This window comes from Ostrea edulis, chromosome 2, assembly GCF_947568905.1.
Source record: "Ostrea edulis chromosome 2, xbOstEdul1.1, whole genome shotgun sequence".
NCBI classification, from domain to species: Eukaryota; Metazoa; Mollusca; class Bivalvia; order Ostreida; family Ostreidae; genus Ostrea; species Ostrea edulis.
The window spans coordinates 1,877,501-1,892,650 of record NC_079165.1 but is presented as its reverse complement, the minus strand read 5'-3'; the positions used below and the strand labels follow the sequence as shown (position 1 = coordinate 1,892,650).

General features: G+C 37.0%; 1 long non-coding RNA gene across 1 annotated transcript; it reads left to right on the top strand.

Annotated features, from left to right (window-relative positions):
• The first annotated feature begins 10,809 nt into the window (after positions 1–10,809).
• LOC130052403 (uncharacterized) lies at positions 10,810–11,363 on the top strand. The gene is made up of 2 exons (XR_008800745.1): positions 10,810–10,887; positions 11,063–11,363. It is a non-coding gene; the product is annotated as an uncharacterized LOC130052403 (long non-coding RNA).
• Positions 11,364–15,150: the final 3,787 nt, after the last annotated feature.

The window sequence follows — 15,150 nt, the reverse complement described above, 5'->3', positions numbered from 1 at the left end:
TTGCATCTTCTGCTCAGTAAAGTTTTGAATGATATTATGGCACACAATTTTATTTGAGGGCGTGTGTATTACTGTAGTTGAACATGCATCTCAAAATTGATGTCATAAAATGATGTATATTTTGAATTTTTTTTTTATAATTTTGTATACTGTTATAATGCGAAATTTCAAACGGTTGTACAATCTTTATTAGTTTGCTATTTTACTCCTTGTGCAGTGCAATGGGAAATGTATAATTTCCTATAACAATACAGGTATACTTTCAATCTATATATATGGTGATGAATTTCAACTGTTTTTATTTATTTATTTTTGTAAATCAATCTCTCTCCTGCATGAGATACGGTATATAAATCATAAAATAAGCCTCCCCTCCATCGAAAAAGGATGAAATCATTCTATACTACTCAGACAACAATAAAAACATATGATGCGATATTAAAATCGTGTTGTTCACGCCACAAACGAGAGTTTTCTGTAAATAGTCAGGCCTGTGAGTAATAGATCAGGCTATATGTGAATTTCTGATAAGTTAAGCGACTAGAAAAGATAATTGAAGACAAGGACATTTTTTCTATGTGTGTCAATGAGATATCTTTCTGCGGTTTGCGTGAATCATACGGGTATAAGTTGTGACCTGTAATTATATTTAAACAGGGCGATTTTGGTGATGGGGGGCTCGCTTTATGATCCTTATTAATATGAAGGATTTATTTACGTGTGTTTGGGGTTACTGTGCTGCCATTAAACATGATTCATAAAGAGATCGCAGCTTTGTTGTCTTCTTTATGCATGAAGTTAGAGCGTAATGGCGTTCCCAAGGAAAATGGTTTGTAATAGAGATTGGGCATGCAATTAAAAAAAGTGATATGTATGGCCCGTAGCAGTTTAGAATTAATATTACATAATTAACATTACATACACACATTTTCGGAACTATTTCAGACTGCGTTTTATCCTTTTTGAAAAGATGTTTGATCAAAAATGTCAAATTTTGATTTATTTACATGTGTGTTCGCTTTACGAGTTATTGTTGTTTCATGCATACCAAATCAAAATTTTCAATAACAATGCGTACATCACACATTTAACAAACTTCAACCAGAAAGAGTAGAGCAAATCTATTTAAAAGAATAAAGCTGGAAAATACCCATTAAACTCAGAAATTAGGTCATAGTAACTGTCCTAATTATCTCGAGTTACGTAAACTTAAGGACACCGTTACATATATACCGAGATTCGGAGACAATAGGATAAAATCAGAAACTTTACAGTGTCGTTTAGTGCGTCAAGATTGTGTTATAACAGAGTCAAAAGAAAATTAACCGAAGCACCTGAGAACAATAGGTGTGTCATCTGACATATTAAGATTAAACTACTAACTACTGGACAAATTTTCACCCTTGAGAGTTGTCGCCAATATATTTGAAAATAGTGCTTTGTAAAATGATTCTTTTCTTCTCTACGACTGAACCGAAAATAAAACCCGGTAGTGATGGCATGGCGGCGCTAGCTTCGTAACTGGAAGATCCAGGAACCGGAAGTTCCAGGTTAGATTCCCGATCTTAGCGCTGCGTCAATCCTATAATGTTAAACATAGGAATGAACTATTCCTTTGCCCATACAAGTGGTCTAAACAGCCTCCCTTAAGATCAGCATTTCGCTAATTCTATGGTTGTTATCTAACGATCTAATTTACCATACAACTTATCATTGGGTAACAATGCTGTCTGACAGGTTTCATACCTTTATACTCTTGTTTTTACTAAGGATTACTCCATTTACACAATCTCGTGGGAATCCGGGTTAGAATAGGTCCTCAGTACCCCTTGCTTGTCGTAAGAGGAGACTAACTGGGGCGTTTCCTCGGAACAGACCGCAAAAACCGAGGCCGCGTGTCACAGCAGGTGTGACACCATAAAGATCCCTCCCTGCTCAAAGGCCGTAAGGGTCGAACATAGGCCTAAATTTTGCAGCCCTTCACTGCAAATGGTGACGTCTCCATATGAGTGAAAAATTCTCGAGAGGGACGTTAGACAATATAAAATCAATCAATCAACCCATTTACCCGATCGAAATATATACGGGCTCAAAGCGGGTGTGACCGGTTGACAGGGGATGCTTACGCCTCCTAGGCACCTGATCCCACCTCTGATATGCCCAGGGGTCCGCGTTTGCCCTACTCTTAATTTTGTATCCTTTATTAGAGTTATGAGATTGATCACTATTCATTACATGAATCTTCACCCATACATGTCTAAGACCTAATTGGATTTCATTATCATTGACATTGATATCATTATCATACCTAACACAGTGCATAGCACTTTACGATATCATTTTGCCTTTGTCACGTCCCAGTGGGTATCCGGGTTAGAATAGGTCCTCAGTACCCCTTATTTATCGTAAGAGACGACTAAATAGGGCGGTCCTTCAGATGAGGTCGCAAAAATCCGAGGATGTGTGTCACAGCAGGTGTGGCACGATAGAAATCCTCCCTGTTCAAAGGCCGCAAGCGCCTAGCATATAGGCCAAAATTTGCAGCCCTTCACTGTTCCATTTAATCGCCTCTTACAACAAGGAAGGGGATACCAAGGGCCTATTTTAACCCGTATTCCGGGGGATTCCCGGTAGGTTTTGGCGCGATTAAAAAAAAACTCTCGGTTACGGTCGTACTTGTAAGCGCCTAAAGCCGGTGACCTATCAACATGAGTGAATATGTATAGACTGGGACGAAAACACAACATACAAAAATAAATAAAAATCAACATTGTGAAATACATGGGCTCCGGGCACAGGCACTCGACGCTTTAAATCTATGTAATAAAAGAAAATTGTCTTCGGAGTTCCTGTAAACTAGCTATTAACTAGGCATATTGCGCCGCGCCGCAAAAGATGACGATAACGAACAGGGATCAATCTCCTAACTCCTATAAGGAATACAGAGTAAAGAGTTGGGCAAACACGGACCCCTGGATATACCAGAGATGAGATCAGGTGTCTAGGAAGAGTAAGCATCCCCTGTCGACTGGTCACACCCGCCGTGAGCTCTATATCTTGATCAGGTAAACGGAGTAATCCGTAGTCAAAATCAGTGTGCCAAGAACGGCTTAACAATTGGAATGAAACATTTGGGAACACTTTGCTTGACAGAAGTAAACAGTATTGGTACACTGGTTGTACCCAAGGAGTTGATGACTCCTATTGATTTTAAGGTCAATGGTCAAACTACTCTGGACATAAGAAATAGTCCACTCATTACCTTGATAACCCTTTGCTTGACCCCTGCAGGAATCCGGGTTAGAATAGGTCCTCAGTACCCCCCCCCCCTTGCTTGTCGTAAGAGGCGACTAAATTGGACGGCCATTCGGTTGAGACCGCAAAAAACCGAGGCCCCATGTCACAGCAGGTGTGGCACGATAAAGATCCCTCCCTGCTCAAAAGGCCGTAAGGTGACGTCTCCATTTGAGTGAAAAATTCTCGAGCGGGATGTTAAACAATACACAACCAGCCAACCCCTTGCTTGACAACCATTAATCTGTGTACAATGGCACCCCTTGAAGAGTAGATGACCCCCATTAGTTTTCAAGTCACATGGTCAAAGATCATGACTCAAATGACTGGTTGTTTCGAAATGTTTTCAAAGAATCTTGAGAAATCAAACGTATCATCGTATCATACCAACATATTACAGTTTCCTCACACAAGTAGATAACATATCTTTTACTACAGACATTCCGAATGTAAAGTTCATGCCGGGGGTGTTTCTGAAACATTTCTTGTTTTAAGGTGACTGTAGATAATGATTGTGTGGTGACTGTAGGTACTAATTGTGTGATGACTATAGATACTAATTGTGTGGTAACTGTAGGTAGAGATTGTGTGGTAACGGTCGGTGCTAATTGTGTGGTAACTGTAGGTAGAGATTGTGTGGTAACGGTAGGTACTGATTGTGAGGTAACTGTAGGTACTGATTGTGAGGTAACTGTAGGTACTGATTGTGAGGTGACTGTAGGTACTGATTGTGAGGTAACTGTAGGTACTGATTGTGAGGTGACTGTATTTACTGATTTTGAGGTAACTGTAGGTACTGATTGTGAGGTAACTGTATCTACTGAAATCACGATTTTCATTTTGCAACAACGTTTAATATGCATACATGGTGTTTCATATCACTCTCTACATGACTCTATAACTTAGATATTTTTGCGGCTGTTGATTAAGAAATAGAATTCATCATGTCTTCCATGTTGTTGTAGAGAAATAAACTCTATGTACTGATTGTATGGTGACTGTAGGTACTGATTGTGCGGTGACTGTAGGTACTAATTGTGTGGTAACTGTAGGTACTAATTGTGTGGTAACTGTAGGTAGAGATTGTGTGGTGACTGTAGATACTAATTGTGTGGTAACTGTAGGTAGAGATTGTGTGGTAACGGTAGGTACTGATTGTGAGGTAACTGTAGGTACTAATTGTGAGGTAACTGTAGGTACTGATTGTGAGGTAACTGTAGGTACTGATTGTGAGGTGACTGTAGGTACTGATTGTGAGGTGACTGTAGGTACTGATTGTGAGGTAACTGTAGGTACTGATTGTGAGGTGACTGTATTTACTGATTTTGAGGTAACTGTAGGTACTGATTGTGAGGTAACTGTATCTACTGAAATCACGATTTTCATTTTGCAACAACGTTTAATATGCATACATGGTGTTTCATATCACTCTCTACATGACTCTATAACTTAGATATTTTTGCGGCTGTTGATTAAGAAATAGAATTCATCATGTCTTCCATGTTGTTGTAGAGAAATAAACTCTATGTACTGATTGTATGGTGACTGTAGGTACTGATTGTGCGGTGACTGTAGGTACTAATTGTGTGGTAACTGTAGGTACTAATTGTGTGGTAACTGTAGGTATTGATTGTGTGGTGACTGTAGATACTAATTGTGTGGTAACTGTAGGTAGAGATTGTGAGGTAACTGTAGGTACTGATTGTGAGGTAACTGTAGGTACTGATTGTGAGGTAACAGTAGGTACTAATTGTGAGGTAACTGTAGGTACTGATTGTGAGGTAATTGTAGGTACTGATTGTTAGGTAACTGATTGTGAGGTAACAGTAGGTACTGATTGTGAGGTAACGGTAGGTACTGATTGTGAGGTAACTGTAGGTACTAATTGTGAGGTAACTGTAGGTTCTGATTGTGTGGTAACGGTAGGTACTGATTGTGAGGTAACTGTAGGTACTGATTGTGAGGTAACTGTAGGTACTGATTGTGAGGTAACTGTAGGTACTAATTGTGAGGTAACTGTAGGTTCTGATTGTGAGGTAACTGTAGGTTCTGATTGTGAGGTAACTGTAGGTACTGATTGTGAGGTAACTGTATCTACTGATTGTGAAGTAACTGTAGGTTCTGATTGTGAGGTAACTGTAGGTTCTGATTGTGAAGTAACTGTAGGTACTGATTGTGAAGTAACTGTAGGTTCTGATTGTGAGGTAACTGTAGGTTCTGATTGTGAGGTAACTGTAGGTTCTGATTGTGAGGTAACTGTAGGTACTGATTGTGAGGTAACAGTAGGTACTAATTGTGAGGTAACTGTAGGTACTGATTGTGAGGTAATTGTAGGTACTGATTGTTAGGTAACTGATTGTGAGGTAACAGTAGGTACTGCTTGTGAGGTAACAATAGGTACTAATTGTGAGGTAACTGTAGGTACTGATTGTGAGGTAACTGTATCTACTGATTGTGAAGTAACTGTAGGTTCTGATTGTGAGGTAACTGTAGGTTCTGATTGTGAGGTAACTGTAGGTTCTGATTGTGAGGTAACAGTAGGTACTGATTGTGAGGTAACTGTATCTACTGATTGTGAGGTAACTGTAGGTTCTGATTGTGAGGTAACAGTAGGTACTGATTGTGAGGTAACTGTAGGTACTGATTGTGAGGTAACTGTATCTACTGATTGTGAGGTAACTGTAGGTACTGATTGTGAGGTAACTGTAGGTACTGATTGTAAGGTAACTGTAGGTACTAATTGTGAGGTAACTGTAGGTACTGATTGTGAGGTAATTGTAGGTACTGATTGTTAGGTAACTGATTGTGAGGTAACAGTAGGTACTGATTGTGAGGTAACAATAGGTACTAATTGTGAGGTAACTGTAGGTACTGATTGTGAGGTAACTGTATCTACTGATTGTGAAGTAACTGTAGGTTCTGATTGTGAGGTAACTGTAGGTTCTGATTGTGAGGTAACTGTAGGTTCTGATTGTGAGGTAACAGTAGGTACTGATTGTGAGGTAACTGTATCTACTGATTGTGAAGTAACTGTAGGTTCTGATTGTGAGGTAACTGTAGGTTCTGATTGTGAGGTAACTGTAGGTTCTGATTGTGAGGTAACTGTAGGTACTGATTGTGAGGTAACTGTATCTACTGATTGTGAGGTAACTGTAGGTACTGATTGTGAGGTAACTCATTGTGAGGTGATTTATACCAGTAGTATCAGTCCACAAAAACTAGAATGAAAAAGTGAAGGTAATAGTGAACAGTGATTAACCTCATACATCCCACAAAGAATACAAAATTAAGAGTAGGATAAACGCGGACCCCTGGGATCAGGTGCCATGGAGGAGTAAGCATCCGCTGTCGACCGGTCACACCCGCTGTAAGCCCTAATCTAACTATGTAAGGCATTGTATACAGAGAACTCTTCTTTTAAAATGAAAGTATATTATAGTTTATATTATTTCGAAATCTTAAGTATATGTAAATTGCATTTTATTGATATAAACTAACAACTCCTTTGTGATATTTTCTACGAAAATTGTAAAAACAGAAGAGACAAATCCCTCACTATTTCCCCTGAAGTTCAATTTAGAAGAAAAAAACTACTTGAACCTGCTGCTCTGTATATACTAAATAGTAACCTATTGCACTATATCTACTAATTATGAACCTGCTGTTTTATATATACTAATTAGTAAAGTATCCGATTATAATCTCATTTGCTACAGGTACCGCAGTAGCACTCGATAGTACTATAAGTTGATATTTCATTTTAAAAGTCAAAAGGGAGACTCTCCTAACCTTTTAATGCTGAGGTATCTAAATAATATTTTTACATTCCTCTTCTCTATAGAATGAAGATTTGTCTCTATGGGGTAAGTTAGTGTCGTTTACGACCATGCATTACTGCAGGTATGAACTTCCGCCATTACCGTGTCACGGGTACACGAAGAATCTATAAAATGTACTCCCGCGGAGACTCTCGGTCAGTTATTACTCCATGAATTTTTGTAATGTGTAAATTATTGAATTTTTTAACATGATGAGTATGAATTATTTTCTATCATGATCTTCCAGCCAGGATGTTTTAAAATAAATTTGAACATTATGCATACATTCTTTAGGTATTTAGCTCACCGGAGCTGAAAGATCATGCCCGGCGTCCGCCTGTTAAACTCTTTTCGGGTTAATCTCAACCAAACTTGCCAAAAAGCATGTTTTGGTAATGAGGATTCAAGTATGTTCAAATGAAGTGCCAAACTTTTTTGAAGTGGAGAAAATTAAGAGTTAGTCAAAATCTTGTGGCATCTTTTAAATATTTTCTTCTCAAGAATCACTGGTGTAATCAAACTTGGCACAAATCGTCCTTGGGTAAAGAAGATTCTAGTATTTTTTTTTTGTTTCAAATGAAAGGTCGTGCTGTTTTTAAAGGAGATATATAATTTAATCAAGGGCAGGGTCATTTAAAATCTTCCACTGAGCCAGAAATTAACATGTAAGCTTTCTGACATAAAGTTTTTGGTTTTTTTTTTTCAAATCATGGTCCCGGGGAGTAAGGTGGAGTCACAATAAGGGATCAGTAGTTTAACATGTGGATATATAGGAAAGTATTTTAAAATCTTCTCAAGAACAACAGGGCCATGATTAATCATATTAATATGCAAGCATCCCTAGGTAGTACACATTCAAGTTTGTTCAAATTGTAGCCCCCAAAAGTAGGGTGGGACCTCAATAGGGGATCTAGGTTTTACATAATTAAGCATATATAGGGAAAACCTTTAAAAATCTTCATTTCAACAACAGTCTCAATATGAGTGAAAACATCTCCACGAGACGTAAAACCAATCAATCATCTCAACAACAACAGGGTCATGATTAGTCATTAATAAGCAAACATTTACATGTGCATTATATTGCTTCATTATCATTTTATAATAACTATATCTGTATGACCTTGACCATGTATTTGTATGGGGAGGGTTTATATAGGCAACGCCTGTTGTCCAATCCTTTTATGTAGTATACGTAATAAAATATTGTTTAAATTAAATTTACATGTACATGTAGTTCAGATTCAAGTTTGTTAACATCAGGCCCTCCAGGGAGATCAAAGTTTTATATGGGAACATACAGGAAATTAATTAGAACAAACTTTTTTCAAGATTAGCTGGGCCACACTATGTTCACAGTTTGTGTGGATTCAAGGTTGTTGTTTTTTATGTCTCGTGACTATAGTCAGGGAGCAGATTGTTTTGTCCTGTTTGTCTGAAACGTCAACCTTTTGAATCGTGAGTGAGAGGGATTTCATATGTGCATTCCTCGTGACAAGATCTTTTATGAGCCTTGCGACCTTGATCATTGAGTTTGATCTACTTTTAAGAAAACCTAAGCTATTCGTGAACAATTTCACGAAGAGATTTTAAATATATAGTTCTTATGGTAAGACCTTTTATCTCATACTATCATCTTTGACTTGTAACCTTGACCTTTTCCAGAACAACAAGGTCATCTTATTCATATTGGTATTGAGGCATCCCCATGTGGTGTAAATTAAAGTTTCGTTATGTCATTACCTTTTGGGGCTAGGTTGGGGGCCATGGTATGAGGTAAAAAGAATTCATGGGAACAAAGATTGAAGTAAAAACTGTTTTGACAATCACAACAGAAGGGCCATGATTACTCAGGTAAGCGATGTGGCCCTTAGGCCTCTTTTTACTACCCTTTTCAACAATGAGCACATGTCAAATTCTCTTCAACGGAAGCCTGGGGAAGGTATGATCTTGGAAGATATTTCCTAAAGAAGACGGAAAGAGACTGAGCAGGAAAGAAGCTATGAAAGCGACGTCTAGCGGATGTACGATATATACACGTATACTGCATCTACTATGTATTTCTGGGTGATTAACAGATGTCAGTTTCTGAAGTAATCTACAAGTGATAATGATATCCAATGCTTAAATCATTATATAAGCATTCAATGATTTTGATGTTTAAGATTTTTGAGAATACATGGAGGTACACGCCAGCATTCTTCATGCAGCGCGTTGATGAGAAGAATGTGGATGTGGAGTGATGCAGTTCATTTCCAAAATGTTTATGTCTTATCCATGTATTCGCATCAAAGTACAGTTGATGAGTTATTGTCTCACTTGGTAGGTGGACTGCTCAACCTTATCTATTAACTGAAGAAAGATAACTCGTACTTTGAACAAGGCGTCATAGATACGATGGTTTCAGTATAACTTCACATTATATTTATTTTGCATATATCTAACACCAGTCATGAGAGAGGCTTTTATAATTAATGGTAAACACATTTATGTTTTTATCGATAAATATTTTCTAACCATATTTCTTAATGACTGATTATTTTACTTTGAAAAACTGATTTATTGTACGTTGTGGTGTTGTCATCTGTGAAAAATTCTTGTTTTGCTTAAAGATAATGAATTTCCCAGGTGTTCTTCCGTTTCTGCCAGAAATATTAATAACACGTGTAATATCCTGCACGGTCCCCATTCCTCATTAGGGTGGTAGTCTTTCCTAAAACAATTGTCATTATCATGAAATTCAGCACACCTGTACACTGTGCACTTTAAAGATTATGTCGCACACGTCCCTCGGATGACACTGGGGTATTCTATTTTATTTTCCTTTTAAACAAACGCGACCGAATTCTAAATTACTATAAACATTGGATTATTATCTAGTGCATATCAACATGCATTTTATCATTTTTCTACTTTATCGCACAAATGCGTGGCCTGTACTTAATTGTTGATATAAGCGATCCTCTGCGTAGGCGTCAAGGCAGTGAAAAAAATTGATAGAATTTGTAAAAGTATTGTACCGCCTGACGTGGTGTTTTATTGAGATTTGGTCAATGATGATAAAATAAATAATCTAAAAGAAACACTTTTCAAAAATTCACAAAAGTATAGAAGATAGTAACTTGTTTGACATAAAGTCATTTAGAATTCATTGATACTCAGGGGCACACAGCTGTGAAAACTGTTACAGAACAGGGTGGAGGAAAAGGATGGAAACACACCCCCCCCACCCCCCACCCCCCACCCCCCCCCCCCACACACACACGACTTAACATATACATTCATTAAAAGTTTGTTGTATGGCACATGATGCTTTAAAGTTAAGTCTCTGCTCCATGACCTCAAAATGAAAATATACTTAAGTCAAATTTTCAATTTGATTTAATTCATGAAATACTGATTCATAAGTCAATGAAATTCATTCTGCGATAATATCTTAAATTTGATTTAAAATGAAACCAAATATTGATGTGCTTTTAATAAGTCATGGGTTTATACTTATTCTTATTTTTGACTTAAGTTTATTCTCAGTTTATAGTTATGAAGCCTGGGATTTGTCATTATTAATGCACAGCATGTTTTACTAGTCTGTTGAAATTACTTGTTCTGGGGGTAGGGGAGGGGGTAACACTTCCTTCACTCTTGCTAATATCACGAGTGTTCCATCCATGTAAAATAAGATTTTGGTGGAAATTGAGTTAAACATTATTAATCTTATTTTCACTGTAGATTTTATCTACCGATGACCACGTTAGCACGGGTGACGTTACAACAGGTAAATATAGGGGAAGCCAGTGCTCCTGTTTTGACATAAACATTTTATGAATGCCCATATACATATTACTAAATGTAATACTGCAATTCTAAACATATTACGTGTACATTTCTTGTGGTCTGAAGTTTATCCCGGTATTTGATTCTATTAGCAGCATGTTTCATCTTTGTTGCAGTCCACAATCGGTACGCAGACAGAGACCTGTCGGACCATCTGATCAGTTCTAGATAACAACAAACTTCTATCACGCTTACTCGTTTGATCTACCGCTGCCCTCTGTTGATCAACAACCACGAAACAAAACCGCAAGATGAGGTCATATCGTTCGACGTTTGCTTGGCACCTACTTTGCAAGTGCCAAGTGTCAGTTTTCAAAGATTTGGGAGTCCAGTTGCAATCGCTCTGACTTTTGTGTAAAACAATGATGTAAATATGGTCGTATGTTAATAATGAGATCTATGTTATTCGAAATTTTATCATATGGCTTTATCTTTTTCTGTGATTGAACTTTAACATCGTGAAAGAGGTGGCGGCAAAACTGCCACTTACAGAGAAAAAGAGACGCCATCAAGGTGCTTCTTATCATGAGAGTTAGCTCCATGTCAAATATTGAACATGACAAGCAAAATTCAGGCATATCCAGTTTACTCAATAGCCTTAATCTATGTTTGTGTGCAGCATACCCATTCTGTTAATATTGAATTTTTGTTTGGCATTAGGTTTCATTTCGTCTCATTTGAATTTTAATTAGACATAGAATAAGGATATAATAATTTAGAAAATGGCGTATGGCAATGGACACTTTTAAAGGGACATTTACTGTGAAAGTGATAGCAACCTTTTTTCAAAATCTCTCAATGACATGAGGATATAAATTAATAACGAAAAAACCTATTCATTTTGTACAAAAATAAGAGAAACCTAATAAAACTATGTAAGAAACATATAAGGAAGATACGAAAGCCTATCAGTATCATATAAAAAATAAATTTACATTCCCCAATCTCGTAATTACGAGAAAAATCTCTTAATTACGAGATAATTATTTCGTAATTACGAGATGGTTATCTCGAAATTACGAGAAAAATATGTAAATATTGGTCACATGATATCTTTCTTTATATGAACTCTCCTCTCCTCATTCCGTCAGTGTGTTTTGGATGCTGTTAATCACTTTCCATTCAAAGCATGCCAAGTAGACCAATAGAATTTTTAGAAAGTTAACTTACCGAACGAAAGTTTATTCATGTATTTAAAGTACAAAGAAAGAAAACGACGATTTATTATTGTAGCCCTTGTAGGTTTCTGTACTATCAATTAATTAAATCAATTAAATTTTACAAGTTTTACGATGATATAAGCTAATAATAAAGTTAAACTATCATAATGCTTAGTGTAACTGTGTATGAATTTGAAAGATCAAGATTCTTGTAATTCCACCGTTAAGTACACACTATGATGGTACATATTGTCGTTTGGAACATATCATCCTCGGCGACGATATGCACGTACCCTCTCGGTACATATTGTCCGTTGATACATATACTACATATTGTCGCCGACGATGATGTGCGCCGAGACAAGACTTTTTATTTGCATCACGGTACATACTGTCGTCGGAGACAATAGACCATTAGAATATATTGTCGCCGGCCGCCATAGATGGGAAGGGGGTGGGTAAGATAACTATAGGTATCTCTGTAGAGAATATTTAGCTGTGGTTAAAGGCTGAATTGTTTAATGCGAATGAATATTTGGAATTCTTGTACGATTCCAATACAATTTTCAATGTAGGCCGTGATCTATTTTAACAAACCACTATTTAGTGCTTCAAGTGTATGCATCTTTTGTTTTTACTATCTTAGTAACATGCATGTACAGGACTAGTGCCATCTCTCTCTCTCTCTCTCTCTCTCTCTCTCTCTCTCTCTCTCTCTCTCTCTCTCGCGTACTCAATATCTTAAGTAACCAATACGAAATGATTTGATCATTAAAGATATATGATGGCATTGATAAATAAAAAAGAAAAATGTTGCAAACATTTGAGTATATAGTCTAGATTTATAAAAATAAAATAGATAAATGAAAATCCAAACTTAGTTCAAGAAGTCTCATTCCTACATGTAGATCAGTACCTGATGCTACATGTACATCTAATAATGGTGAGGGTTTGTGTTGGTACATATTGTAGAAGGAGTCATGTAACAACTCTATCTACATATATACAGGTTTTAACACCTCCAGTTTACAATAAACAAACACCTGTTGATCTCACAAATTTTGAAAACACAAAAATACATGTAGACGTATAAATATTCCGGTTCTAATGATATTAGTCTTTGATTATTGTATAACCCGATGAAAGAAATAAAACCCACAAGAAATGTGCGTAAACATATGCATTTCATGTTTTTAAAAGTGTGATTGTGACCGGAACTAAACTTACGCGGACCGGAACGTAAATAATAATCCGGAACGAAAATTAAAGATATTTAGCATTCCTAAATCATGCGACACCGGACGACAATATGTACCGTCACACACACTTTGAATAAGATCATTTCGATTTGCTGACCAATCAACAAAGAGGGAAATAATACCAAACGTTTCCAAGATTATCCATAAGTTGTGCAACTCGGCTTTATATCAATATTTTCTCGTAATTACGAGAACATTTTCTCGAAATTTCGAGATATTTATCTCGTAATTACGAGATCTTTTCTCGTAATTTCGAGATAATTATCTCGTAATTACGAGATCTTTTCTCGTAATTACGAGATAATTATCTCGTAATTACGAGAAAAGATCTCGTAATTACGAGATAATGGAATGTGAATTAATTTTTTTTACATGATACTAATAGGCTTTCGTAGGAAGAAGTATATATGCTGAAAGACAATTATAATTATCTGATCATCAAAACTACATATTCTTGTGCCTGCTTTAAGGTTAAAAAGTGTTTGAAATCATCAAATATTGGTGTTATTACTGAAATATATAAAATGGGCTCAATTTTCATTGAATTCGTTGAATTTTGTTGACAAAATCCCCTTTCTTTAAATGCGAGCGCGTTGATCACATGACAAACAACACGGGAATGGTTATGGTAGAGGGACGCTCGAGACTCTATGCATTTCCTGAAATGGAACTATGTTAGACATTTTTAGTGAAGAATACAGCTAGCTTTCGGTGTATGTTCCAAAGTTACTACAAAATTTACAATGGAAACCGCTATATTATTCTACTCCGATACACATTATCAGAATATCATGTAAACTCCGGGTCGCCCACACCCTGGCACGGGGGATAGCTAATATCCGTAACCCACAAACGACACCAAATCATAGCGTGTCAGTGCCACCATCCCTTTCTAAAATACTATATTTAGGGACACAAACAGGAACGTATCACTACACGTAACTGTATCGTCTGTTACAATGTACTTACAACCATGTTCATAATTAGAGGTGTGTTAAGTTTGTCTGTTATTTCAGTGCTGGATGGTATGTCTTTGATTCATTGAAACTTTAACTGCTCTGCGGCGAGGAGTAGGGTTACATTTTAGTTGTACGCGGTGAACGAGGAGACTACTAGAGGCGGCCATTCTTATACCGCAGTACAGACGGCGATGGACGTGACCCATCGACTGGACGATGGGGCGGCAGGGGCAGGCAGTGACGCGTCGACTGGACAATGAGGCGACAGGCAGTGACGTGGCGGCGGGACTCTATAATGTTTTAATAAAGACCAGTACAAGTATCATTTTAACTGATGAATTGTCTTTTTAGATCGCAAAAGTGGTAAATCCAATCATTTTTAAAATATGTCGTATTATGGCTTTTGGAATAAAATTGCAGATACTGTTGCGGTTTCATTTTTATTTACTCAATCACAGTAACCGACATTTCTTGAAAATGTTGCGTTGATCTCTCATTCAAAGCTTTACATGAAAGAAATTTTCTCTACAGGGAATTTTTTCTAAAAATTTCAGGAAAAAAAACATTCAAATCATTAAAAGCAAATTAAGAATTCAATACAATAAGTATGACAGGTGGTGCTTGGTATACCATAGAATCAACGAATTTCACACATAGCTGTGATCTGGTTTAAATTGATGAGTGTCAGGTATGATTCACATACTGTGATTTAAAATACATTTTTCGTTGCCATTAATGAAATTTCAAAACTTTGAACACGCTTACTTAAATCTTGTGGTTGTCTGTGTGACGTCAAGGCGATCTGGTCGCGTTCAGTGCTTTGTGA